Genomic DNA, 13635 nt, shown 5'->3' on the forward strand with positions numbered 1-13635 from the left:
AAAGAAAGAAAGAAAGAAAGAAAGAAAGAAAGAAAGAAAGAAGGAAGGAAGGAAGGAAGGAAGGAAGGAAGGAAGGAAGGAAGGAAGGAAGGAAGGAAGGAAGGAAGGAAGAAAAAGAAAATCCATTATCCAATCAAAAGACCTATCTTGATCCAGCTGTAACCTACTTAGTTCTCACTACATGTGACCCTTTGACTTTTTTTGTTCTTTCCATTCTGTTCTAACTTTCTGTTGTTCAAATATGAGAAGTACATTTCCTGTTTTCCTCAACCCCCCACAATATACACCTGGCCCTTTCCCATACTCTTTCCCAGGACTGGGGAAAGAACGATGGATTTGGAACCAGAGTCATAGGATGTAAGCCAGGTACTCTTGGATAAGTATTCATAGATAACTCTACTTCTTTGGGCCTCAACATACCACTCTGTAAAAATGAGCAGATTGGACCAGATGATCTCTGAGGTCCCTTCTGACTTTAGAATCATGATTTTATAATCTTTGTTCTTTGAGGGAATGGGACTAGTTCTAAGTCTTTAAACTTACGAAGTAGTAACTTCCATCATCTCTTGTGGTTCTGAGATTGGATTGGATATATGTGATTTTATATTAGATTCTATATAATATTATATATAGCTTATATATATACACATTCTATATAATATATTATATAAAATGTGCAGATAACCCCCTTATTATATCTTTATGTACATATTTATGTATATGTTATATATGTATATATGAATATTGTGTGTATATCCACTAGGAAGTGTCTGCCATTTTTAAAAAATATGGTATAGTAGAGAGAGCACTGACCTTAGACATTTCTTATCCTCTGCTTACCTCAGTTTCCTCAACTGTAAAATGGGGATGATGATAATAATAATGTCTACAAATGAAATACAAATATATTTTATTTCATTTATTATATTTTATTGTTATTACATGGATAATAATAATAATAAAAGTACATTGAAATAGTGCTTCCAGAGTTCACAAATGTACTCTACATATTTTAGCTCATTCCCATAACAATCCTGTGAGGTAGATCTTACTTCATACCCATTTTGCAGAAAGGCAAATGGAGGGAGACAGAGGTACAGTGACTTGCCCAAGGTCACAAAACTACTAAATGTCAGGGTAGAAGTTGAACCCATATCTTCTGGGTGCCTTCAGCACTTTGAAGTTAGAAGGACAGAAGTTTAAGAGCTTTGGAGGTGTTAGAAGCTGCAAATCTGAAATCAGATTTCTTACTTTCTTTTTACTATGATTAAAAAAAAAGACCCTCTGCCATATAACCAATCCTTCTGAACAACAAGAAATCTCATATTTGAAATCATATCAGCAATTCTAAGTTCTGGCCAAGATTCTGTCATCTCTCATAGTGTTTGAATAGCAAGGAACAGAATACTCAGGCAGGGGCCCTTTCCGGGCTGAGACTATGATCTTTATGAGCCAGAATGCTTCCCGAATTGGGTAAAAGTTACCTTAAATCTGGGTTCAGTTCTTTGCAAACAGCATAATTCCAAATAATAATAATATCTCATTTATTTATACATGTAAACTCATTTAATCTTCTCCAGAACCCTTTGAGACAAACTGCTATTATTAACCTCCATTTTACAGAAGGGAAAATGGAGGCTCACAGCTTACGCATGTCCAAAGTGAGATTTGAACCCAACTCTTTCTGATCCCAGTTCCTGAGTTCCAACCCCCATGCTAAACCATAAGAGAGAGAATTTACATTTCTTGGTTATTTATTTAATGTTGAGAATTGTTTTAATGAAGGAGATAGTTTCAAATGAATTCAAAAATTCAAAACAAGTTAAGGAGAGAGAAACAGACAGAGAGACAGAGAGAGAGACAGAGACAGACAGAGACAGAGAGTCAGAGACAGAGACAGAGAGACAGAGACAGACAGAGACAGAGACAGAGACAGAGAGAGACTGATCTTCTGCTATGACAGACTTTTTTTTTTTTTTTAAATCACCCTTGAGATGGTTTTGGAAATCAAATTCCAGGTCATAGACACATCAGTTTTCTGGGGAGCTGCCCAAGTACTCTATAAATGCTTGCTAGCCTTTCTCCAAGTTGAGTGCATCAGAGTACACTTGGCCATTTCTGGTTGTGCAAAGATTCAGCTAGTATTTCTCCTAAAGTTGGGTTTTGCTTCAGTCCCCTGGGGGATTTTACTGCCCTCTGGCCTTCATCCTGCCCTTTCTCTTCTTTCTTCATCCCCTTCTGGCATGTTATTTCTGTCACCTCCTAATGCCAGCTGAGACGAGCATAGTGAAGGGGTTACATTGTTCAAGCTTTTAATGTTATTCTGGAATGTATGTATCCAAAGCATAGTTTTGTGGTGCCATGAGACTGGTGATACCCCACTCCCCACCACCCTTTGAGGCTATAATTTGTTAGCTACATTTAAAGTTACTTTGAGTTTCTTTTCATTTATACTCATTCATGACCCCAACCACTTTTAAGCATTGCCTCCATGTCCTAATGATCCCTCCCTCTCCTACCCAATGAGCCTTTCCTTGTAGCAAGCATTAAATATGTTTTAAAAAAGATGGGTCAGTCAAGCCAGCCAACACAATGACTGTGTCTGATGGTATTTATAATATTCCATATCCACAAGTCCCTAACATCTCCAACAAAGGAGGAGAGGTGCAATGTTTTCTTTTTAATTTTTTCTCAAATTGTGTTATCCTGAACTTAAAAAACACCAGCAGACATGACATTTCCACAAAGAATAGAAAAAGACCAATGCTAAAATCAACTCCACTTATTGCTGGTCAACTCCAGGAGCGGGAAGGGAAGAAGGGAGGGAGACAAAATGAATCATGTAACTGGAAAACTTATGTGTAACTTCGTTATTGGAATAAAATAAAAAATAAAAATAAATAAATAAAATCAACTCTACTTAACTCCCCATTGCATGAAGATTTTTTTTTTAAGTATGCATTCAAAGAAGCAGGTAGGTAGTTCAATGGATTGAGAGCCAGGTCTAGAGATGGGAGGTCCTGACCTCAGACACTTTCTAGCTGTGTGACCTTGGGGAAGTCACCTCACCCCCATTGCCTAGCCCTTACCACTCTTCTGCCTTGGAACCAATACACAGTATTGATTCTAAAATAGAAGGTAAGTTCCTTTTTTCTTAGTATACATTCAACACAGTAGATTCAACGCTGTCTTTCTGGTCTGTGTCTCCTTTTAAACTTTCTCCTGAGTATTAAAAAAATGTCTTAATGACCCTTTTTCTTTTTTTCTGTTTTGTGACTGGATTTTGAAAAAGATCTGAAGGCAAGAAGGACAGAAAGAGAATAAATTGTTTCTAAAAATTTGTTTTATTAGAAGTTAGATGTCTAGCAGGATAATTATGAAAGTAATGCACGGATTTCATTCTACTCTTCTTTTTTAATGCAAGTGACAGAAAGTGGAGATTCACAGTTTCTCATACTTGTTATATATTCTGCCCATCCATACTTGCTGGGCCTTGCCATTCATTTGTGAGAATCATCAGAAAGGGCCTGTGACTGCAGAAGCTCACCGATGAGTGTTTAATGGCACCCAGACAAGGACCACAGACTTTTGAGAGGAGGTGATAATGGTGATCATCATGATGTTTACACGTCTGCTTCCAGTGGTGCACGGGTCTTTTCAGTATGGGGGAGGCAATCCTATTAGGATCCCAGAATTTCATCCTATTAGAAACTGTAGACTGCTTTGTAAAAGTGGTGATTTCTATTGATTTTTCACTCAGGATTCATCCTACTAGAATCCCGAGAACAGGGATTTAAGACACGAGAACCGATTTTTCATCTTGACTTTACTACTTTACTAGGAGACCTTGGGCAAGTTAATTTTCTTCTCTTAGGACCTAAGTTGCTCTTACATAAAATGAGGGGTTTGGAGTTGATGATTCTTGGTAATGCTAATGGTTTATGTTAGCAGAGGGGTGTCTTGGTTCTGGCATTCTATGTTCTATGGGTTCTTCCAGTTCTGATGTCCCCATTCTAAATTTTCATCAAGTTTTGACATTCTGAGCTTTATTTCTCATGGACTTCTTTTGGTTTTCTGGGTTCTTCTTTCTAAGTTCCTTTCCAAGCTTCCATGTTTGGTTACTCCATTCATCTCTTCTATCATAGTGTTACTGATGGGGCTTTGGGCTATCAGATCTGGAAAGACAATCCCTTCAGGAGCAAAGTTGTATATTTTGGGGTTAATGGGCATTCTGGATGAGCTAACTGGAAATGTGAAGAGTAGTCCTGAGTCATGTTTGGAGGTCCGTATGTTCTCAGAGTAAAAATAAAAGGGACCTCACAACATAATCTGGACCCTAATGTAGGTCGTGTTCAGTCACCCTTGTTCTGCATGGAGATTTCCTAATTCAAACAGAAGTACTCAGGGAACAGGACACAGAGACAGATTGCCCTTTCTCTTTCTGAAGCTCTGGGTTCAGTCTAGGGCTTATTTGCACAGGGGAAAAATCTGAGGGAGCATAGCTTCTGACATCCTACAAAATCCCCCTTTCATTGTGGCTCCACTAGGCTCTGTATAACCCCTGGAAATTTTCCCTTTTGCTTTTATTTTGTTTTAATATGGTACAAATAGAAACTCCTTAGAATATGAAGTTTGCCCTACCTGAGTCTACCCTTACCTGGCCAGAAAATGTTCCAGGACTGGCAGGAGAAGGGGACAAGTGAGATTCTGAATTTATTGAACAAAAGTTCATTAATCACCTACTATATGCCAAGACTAGAAGGAGAATGATGCCATAAAAAAGAGAGCCAACCTTTGAGTCAGGAAGACAGGTTCAAATTCTGCTTTTGACAGACACTAGCAGTATGACCCTGGGCAAGTCACTTCACGATATTTATCTCATTTTTCTCACCTGTAAAAATGAACTGGAGAAGGAAATGGCAAACCACTCCAGTATCTGTGCCAAGAAAATCCCAAATGGGGTCATGAAGAGTCTGAAGTGACTCAACAACAACAAGTAAGGCAGGTGGAGGCTAGGGAGGGAGGATAGTCTTGGCAAAGAGCCATGGGTGAGCTGAGCCAAGGAGGTAAGAGAATGAAGTGTGTTTAGGAAGGCAGGAAATGTCTCCTGGTTGGAGCATTGAGTGGGTTAAGTCAGATCATGAAGGGTTTTACATGCTAAACTGAAGTGCTTATATATTTTCTCCTAGAGGCACTAGGGAGCCTTTGAAGGTCCTGGCACTGGGCCTTGGGGGTGGTATGGGATGTTGGTCAGACTTAGATTTTAGGAAGTTGTAATATTTCGGTACTTGTATGGAGAATGCACTTGAGAGTAGAGAGAGGAGGCATCAGTGGACCTGATATTTAAAATGGGAAGAGGCCTGTAAAATTTCAGAGCCCACCCCTAGAGAGCAGGAAGGGACCTCAGAGGTCATCTAGTTCAAGTCTCTTATTTGAAAGATGAGGAAACTGAACTAGAAAGGTTAAATGACTTGTTTAGTATCATGAAGCCAATATATAACATGTACAAGATTTGAACCCACATCTTACTAGTTTAAAATTCGGGACTCTATCTATGGTACCAGCAAATCCCCTTTAGAAAGATCTTTCAGTTGGGTAAGTCCATGCCACAGTTGTCCCCTGCTAAGGAGACACTTAGCCACATGAGAGTTTCAAATCTTTTCTCCCAAGACCATTCCTTGTTCCTCAATCATGTCAGGGAAGCAAGACATCTTCAGGCAGGAGTCATATTTGTTTGCCTCCCCTTTTTTTTTTTTTAAAAAAAAACCCTTAACTTCTGTGTATTGGCTCCTAGGTGGAAGAGTGGTAAGGGTGGGCAATGGGGGTCAAGTGACTTGCCCAGAGTCACACAGCTGAGAAGTGTCTGAGGCTGGATTTGAACCTAGAACCTCCCATCTCTAGGCCTGGCTCTCAATTCATTGAGCTACCCAGCTGCCCCTGTTTGGCTTCCTAAATGGCAGCTTGCTGCCTGGGGATTTGGGTCAGGGGCCTGCGGTTGTCACCCGGTCACCTTCCCTGCCTCCATTGAGTTTTATTAGTGTTTACTCAGTCCTCTCCTAAAATCCTTTATGGCCTTTTGAGCACGAGCTATCTCCACCCCCAATTAAAAGATGGCGGGAGCTTCCCTTCCTCAAACCATCTCTCTGAAGAGAAACCTTCACATCTGACTTCAGTTTACTGAAATAACAACAGATGTTTATCTTCTATTGCATGGCACAAGACTCTGAAGCCCGTAAACTGACTCCTGGAGCTAAAAGTGGAATTTCTCTGGCCTCCTCTAGACACTTGCTGGCTTTGTGTCCTCCTCAGAGTGTTTTCCTTTCTCTGGGGTTTAATCTGCTACCAAAGTATTTAAAAGCCATTCGCTATAAACTATGAAGTGGGGATGGATTTTAGAGGTTTCAGGCCTTCCTCTTCTCTGCTCACTGGGCATCATGAAGCAATTTGTGGTCGTTGCTGGGAGCCCTGCTCCTTGAGGGCAAAGAGTCAATGAGCTGGAGGGGACCTCAGAGACCATGAAGTCCATCTCTTGTATTTAACAGACAAGAAGGCAGAAGCTCAAAGAATTGAGGTGATTTGCCCAGTAGTCACAAGACCAGAGATTAGGGACAGGAGGGGACTTTAGAGACCACCTAGATTCACCCTCTCTCTCATTTTACAGAGGAGAAAACTAAGGCCATGGACATCAAGAGGACACATAAATAGTAAATACCAGAACTGGGATTTGAACCCCAGGCCTCTGACTCCAAATCTAGTACCATGCTGATTCTCTTTGAGTCATGTGAGTCAGCTGCCTTGGGTCTCTGCGCTAACAAAAAGTAGGACAGTCAGTAGACATTGAATGAGGCATGTCACTGGAAAATAATCTTTGGCCATAGATTTAGAACTAGAAGGGAATTTAGACATCATCAGATCCAACGAAGCCTTTTGATTTATTAAAAAGTATTTATTATTTTTATCAATTCATCAAGAACATTGATGAATCATTTCAAAAGAAAATACAGACTGGGACCCATACAAGCAAAGCAGTGTTGGAACAACCATGTTAAATTTGAAATATATGTTTTAAAAGCTGTACGTAATGGAGATTCACAATTTCTTATGTGGTCCTTTTTATTGTTCTTTGAATGAGGAAATATTCCTGTTTGTTAGTGATCATCAAGTTCATGGTAATAAAAGAGAAAGTTTAAAAAGTTCTGTCAATACTTTTACATCATTTTTTTTTTAGACCCTTAACTTCGGTGTATTGTCTCATAGGTGGAAGAGTGGTAAGGGTGGGCAATGGGGGTCAAGTGACTTGTCCAGGGTCACACAGCTGGTTTTACATCATTTTTACTTCTGAATATCATCCTTCCCCATTGGCTATCCAACCAGCTTTCCTTTGTAACATAGAACAAAAAATTAATTAATTAAACATTTTAAAGCATTTTAGAAAAGCCAACCAACGTATCCAATTCTAGAGGTAATTATTCATGTCTATAGTCCCCCACCTCTGCCCAGAAGGGAGGAAGGTACATTTTCTCTTCTCTACTTCTGGATCAAATATGGGCATCATAATTATACAACATTCTCTTCATCAGTATTGTCATTTGCTATGATTTAATTGTCATTTCTCTCCTTTGTAATACTATTATTTCAGGCTTTTCCCCCTTATTGTTATTAACACTAAGAGTTCCCAAAACATGCTCAATATTCAAATGGATATATGATCTCTGCCATTTTGATGTTCTCTCTAATGATACATATCACAACCCATCCATACTAGCCCATCCTTTGAGACTTGATCATCTCTTCCCACAAGTTCTCCATAGGGAAGATCTCCACCCAAAGAGCTGGAGACCTTCCTCCATTTCCTAATACATGTCCCTCCTCCTCCCCTCAACCTTCATTTAACCCTCTCTTGTAACCCAGTAAAATCAGTTAACCAAAACATATCCACAATGCAACTGCTAACGTCTGTGTATGCACCATGCTGCAGCAGGAGTTCCCCATGTCTCTGCTGAAAGGACAAAAATATATTTCACCATCTTTCCTCCAGGATCCAGGCTACTCTTCCTTCTAGCTATTACCCAATTCATTTTCTAGCAGGGCTCTGGTTTTGCCAAGAACCTTGAGGGATTGTGCTATTTCTTTCCTTTATAATTTGGTCGTCCTTTATTCTCCATTGTCAGATTTATTATTGTTTGTTTCCCAGATAGTTTTAAATGCACAAAATGCACACACATCATCAAGAATCAGTAAACCTGAAGGAGAGACCAAAGGTAGATCCCTGAAAGGAAGGATTGTGTTTTTCTGGTTGTAAGCTCTCATTTATCCCTTTAAGATGTTGGAGCCAGCTCCTCTGGGCTCCAGCAGTTCCCAGGCCTGCCTTTGGCAAACCTGTTGCCCATTATTAAACGCAGCCTTTGCCTTTGCCTCTTGTAGGGAGTTGCCCAACTCAGGATTTCCAAACTCCAGAGGGTGGGGGTAGGGAGAGGGGTTGGAACTTTTGCAAGAGTGGGTTGATGTTCTTCTTTGGATTGGTTTCAGAAAGGCAGGGTGATATCATAGATAGCACATTGCAATTGAAGTTAGGAAAAAAGGAGATCAAATCCTGTTTCTGATCCACATCAGGTGAGTTCCAAAAGGAATCTCTGAGCCTTAGTTTATTTATCTGCCAAATGGGAATGATGATGCCTCTAGTATACTCATTACAGAATTGTTCTGAGGCTCAATTAAAAAAAAACCCTTACCTTCCATCTTAGAATCAATATTGTGTATTGGTTCTGAGGCAGAAGAGAGGTATGAACCAGATAATAGGGGTTGTGACTTGCCCAGGGTCATACAGCTAGGAAGTGTCTGAATGCAGATTCGAACCCTGGACTTCCTATCTCCAGGTCTGACTATCTGAGCCATGTAGCTGTCCTTGAGACTCACTTTTCAACACAGTTGTTGGGGCATGCTATATTGGAAGCCAGAGAACCTGGGATTCATATTCTGCCTTTGCTACCAACTGTGTGACCTTGGGCTACTTCTCTGGATCTCAGTTCCTTTTCCATAAGATGGGGTGCTTGACTTAGACCTAAGATCCCTTCCAAATCTAGATTTAGGAGTTCATGATCTTCAAAGACCCAGAAAAATGTCACTTCCTGTTATTGTTTCCCAGGTGCTCTCAAAGTGGTTGAAGTTGGTTGATTTGGGATTAAATGGTTGTCTCTATATTAGGTGATGTAAGAAAATTGTGGTTTAGATTTAATTCCATTCCATCAAACAATATTTATTAAATATTTTGTAAGTATCGGGCACTGTACAGGATGCTAGAGATGCAAAGACAAAATCAAAAAAAAGTCTCCGGCCCCAATGAGTTTACATTCTTCTGGAGGCAGAAATCTGTTAGAATTTTGTATCCCAAAGAAAATGTTGCTGTATGACCCTGGGAAAGTCTCTTCCCCTCTCTTGGCTTCAGTTTACTCAAGTTGAAAAATAAGATGAATTAAATGAAGTCTTTGGTTCCAACTGGCTCAAAATCTTTTGATTCTTTGGATCAGAAGATCCTGTGTGTGTGTGTGTGTGTGTGTGTGTATGTGTGTGTGTGTGTGTGTGTGCGCGCGCACGCGCATATGCATATATAAGCATTTATTAAGCAGTTCTTATATACCAATTACCATACTAAGAACTAAATAAAGCTCAAAATTAAATCATTTTTCTCTCTTTGTCCAGTAGACAAGACAATAAGACCAATAACATTAAAAAGAACATAACTTTCAGAGCTCTAAAGGAATTGCTGTAAAAGAAGTCACTATCCTAGGTCTGCAAGGAGGTCATTCGAGTTTGATGTTAGGAAAATCTTAATAATTGGAGGTCTTGAAAAGTAGATGGAAACTCTTGAAAATAGGTCATTAGGCAACTTATTCTACAAGTATTTACTTACCAATTGTCATGTACTGTGCTAAGCACAGAGGGTACAAAAAAAGAAAGCAAAACATTCCCTGTTCTCAAGGAGCTTACAATCTATTGGAGATTTTCAGCTCAAGGCTGCTCAGAGACATTGCAGAGGAAATACTTTTACAAGGAAAGATTGGACTAGATATCTCCAAGGTCACTTCCAAGAGGGAGTTTTTGATTCCTTCCTCCACACTCCAAAGTCAGGATTGGGGCCTTGTGACAAAGGCAGAGTGGACTACCCCAGAGCTTTCATCTAGAGTCTAACTTTTCTTTCTTGTCAGCTTATGTAAAAACTAATGGAACACATGATGCTTATTCTAGAATCATTGACTTTAGAGACTAAAGGGTCCTCAGAGGCCATCCAATCTGACATTTATAGATGAGGAAACAACCACTCTCTAATTTTACCAAATCAAGGTCAAGCTTACTGGACTCTAGTTTATAGATTCTATTCATCTCTCTCTCTCTCTCTCTCTCTCTCTCTCTCTCTCTCTCTCTCTCTCTCTCTCTCTCTCTCAATGTAGATATTGGACATTCAGCAGGCTTGTGGTGTCTTCCTAACAGGTGAAGCCATCCATAATAAAATATATCACCTTGGTAGGTGGCAGGTTGTCCCTCATTGGAAATTCTAGTGCAATGTCTGTCAGATATTGTCATGGGAGAGATTTCTATTAGGATAGAGTTTGGACTGGATGGGCATTGACACCCCTTCCAGTTCTGAAATTCTTTGAGGTCTAGAGATTATATAGATTCAAATGCACAGGAAAATGACTATATAGACCTGTGAACAAATGATCCTAGGTGCATACTTGGAAGGGACTCAGAGATCACCTTCATTTTACAGATAAGGAAATTGAGTTTAAAAATTGCCCAAGGTCACACAGGCATTAAATATCAGAGGATGGATTTGAACAAGGTCCTCTGACTCTAGCACTGGGACACTTTCCATTATACATGATTCCCAACACCAATTTGGTTATCCCTCTAAGGTGACCCTAATGATTTTCAGGGCTTTCCTGATATTTCCAGGAAGATTCTGGAAACAAAATTAATCTAAATTGTAAATGAAAAAGTAAATCACAAAGTTCTTTAATTTCTATGTCCCTCCTCTCTACTACATGCCACACCCATTCCCTACTTTCCTTAAAGTTAATATTCCCTATTTTATATAATAAAAATCAAGCCCTGATCCTTACTATAGATCTCTCTGTGTTCCTCTTTGGACTATTTAGGAAAACTTTCCAGAAAATTCATAATGGCCAATAGAGAGTTAAGGAATGATTTAATTAAGACCCCCTGAAGATGATTGTATCTTCATTTATCTCTCCTTACAAGCCAAAAGCAGAACCTTGTTCAACAGAAAGGAATCCTCTTTTCCAATCTATTCTGCTCACTCCCAACTAGATCAGAGAAATAAACAGGATCTAGTGGCTCTTAGAAAAGACTGATGTCTGATGCTAATGCCATACCATGCAAAGACATTAAGATGTTTGTCAACATCTGGGTGACTGACTGATTTCCTTACTTTCCATCTGGATGCTATGTCTGTCATATAGACCTGCAGCCTTGGACCAAACTGGAAACAAAATCAGCAACCATCTGGCCACCAAGAAGGGTCTATACTCATTAACTAATTGATTAATTAATGTTTCCAAAGCCCTTGGGGATCCTTGAATGAAGTGGTCTATAGAAGTACAAAGCATTATTGTTAGAATAATCACCATTTCATTCCCCCATTCACCACTTCAGACCCTACAGAATACCCTAAAACAAATGCCACTGGGCCCTCAGGCATTGCCGTCATTTGTCAATGCCATTTGTCCATGCTATGGAAGATGGCGATAACAATGCTGATCAAAGATATTCTTTAGATTCCAAAATCCATAGCAATTTGTGTGTTGCAAATGTATGTACCTACATACATATTTTTTTTTCTTATAGATTACTCTAGTTAAGGAGGAAGGGAAAGAAGTCTAGGCTGATAAGTTGGATAGCAAAATAAAAATCTAGAATTAATAACATACAAGATTTGGAAGGTGATTGTTCCACAGTCATTTGCCCTACCTTAAGTGTTGCATTCCCCTTTTCCTCCCACATTTTAGTAAAGACATCCTTAAATTGGAGGGCATCCATGGGATGGTGACTAGCATTACAAAAGGGTTTAAGTTCATGCCCCATAAGAATCATTTGAGAGAACCGGTCATGTTTACCCTGGAAAGGAAGACTTGGAGGGAGAGTTGTTTCAAGTATCTATAGGGATGTCATGTAGAAAAGGGACTAGATTTGGTCTGCTTGTCTCCAACAAAGCAAAGCTAGAAGTAATAGGTGGGAATTGCAAGTTTAGTGGAAGGAAAACTTTTTCAAGTTAGAGAGGTCCAAAAATGGAATAGGTTGCCTCAGAAGGCTGTGGGTTTCTGTTTATTTGAAGTCTTCAAGCCAAGACTGAAGGATCCTTTCTTGGATAGTTTGTCAAAGGATTCTTATTCAGACATAGGTCGGAATATATGATCTCTTTTGGCTATGTATTCACATTGCGTAGCTGGTGTTATCACAGTGTCTGTAACATAATAGGGGCTTAATAAATGTTTCTTAACTGCTGATTTGGAGATTCTGTATCCTATAAGTCTTCATTAATGTAATAGAGAAGGTCAAGTGGGATCTGGAGAAATCCAAATGCCAGGGACATGAAATTTAATTTAATTCAGTTCAATTAATGAATATTTTCCTTTTCTGCCTACCTTTCCTCATTAAAAGAAAAAAAGAAAAAGAAAGCTTTTATAGAAAATATATATATATATATTGAGAAAAACAAATTCCCATACTCCCTGCATTGGGAAATTGATGCCTCATTTATTCTGCACCCTGAGACCATGATGTCTCTGTCACGAGGTGGGTAAACATGCATCCTCACCAGTTATTTAGAATTATGGCTGGTGTCTGCATTGATCAAAGTTCTTAATCTTTCATTGTTTATCTTTATAACCATTGTTACTGCGTAAAATGTTCTCCTACGTGTGCTCACTTCATTCTGCATCAGTTCATACAAGTCTTCGCAGGTTTCTCTGAAATCATATATGGAATTAATTTTAGCAGGTTTGCTGTCATTCAGTACAAAGGTAGAATTTAATCTGTCCCACTTCAGAACCATCCAAAAAATCAGAATGAGGCTTCTGGATTCAGGCAGTTGAATGGAACACTGTATATAAGCTTAAAACCATGTAGAAGATTGAGGGGATGGGGGCAATCTTTTGTGGATAAGGAGATGATGATGGTGAGGTTAGAATGGAGGTAGAGGTAGTAACAAAGCTCCTACCAAGGAAAGAACATAGGAAAATGAAATATATTTGGACACAAAGAAATGATCAGGGTGTGTGGGGGGTGGGGGTGGGGGTGGGTGTGTGTGTGCCTGCCTGAGCACATGCTTGTGTTTAAAAATCCCCATGAGAGTATAAATTTCTGTGATTCTGTGGCATTGTGTGTGGTTGGTTGTTTAGAGAAGTTATAAGTAGAAGTGGTAAAGGAAGACTTGCCTAGAAGATCAAAGAGTGATAAGAAATAAGAGCCCATCTCAACAGAGGCAAAAAGGGAGTTTTCCTTCAGCCCAAAATCCTTGCAGTCAAGGAGGTCCAGAGAATTCTACTCAATTCAGTCTACCAGTATCTGATTATTAAGCACCTACTAGGTGCCAGGCTTTGAGCTAAGTTCTAGGGA

This window comes from Gracilinanus agilis, chromosome 3 (genome assembly GCF_016433145.1).
Source record: "Gracilinanus agilis isolate LMUSP501 chromosome 3, AgileGrace, whole genome shotgun sequence".
Taxonomy (NCBI): Eukaryota; Metazoa; Chordata; class Mammalia; order Didelphimorphia; family Didelphidae; genus Gracilinanus; species Gracilinanus agilis.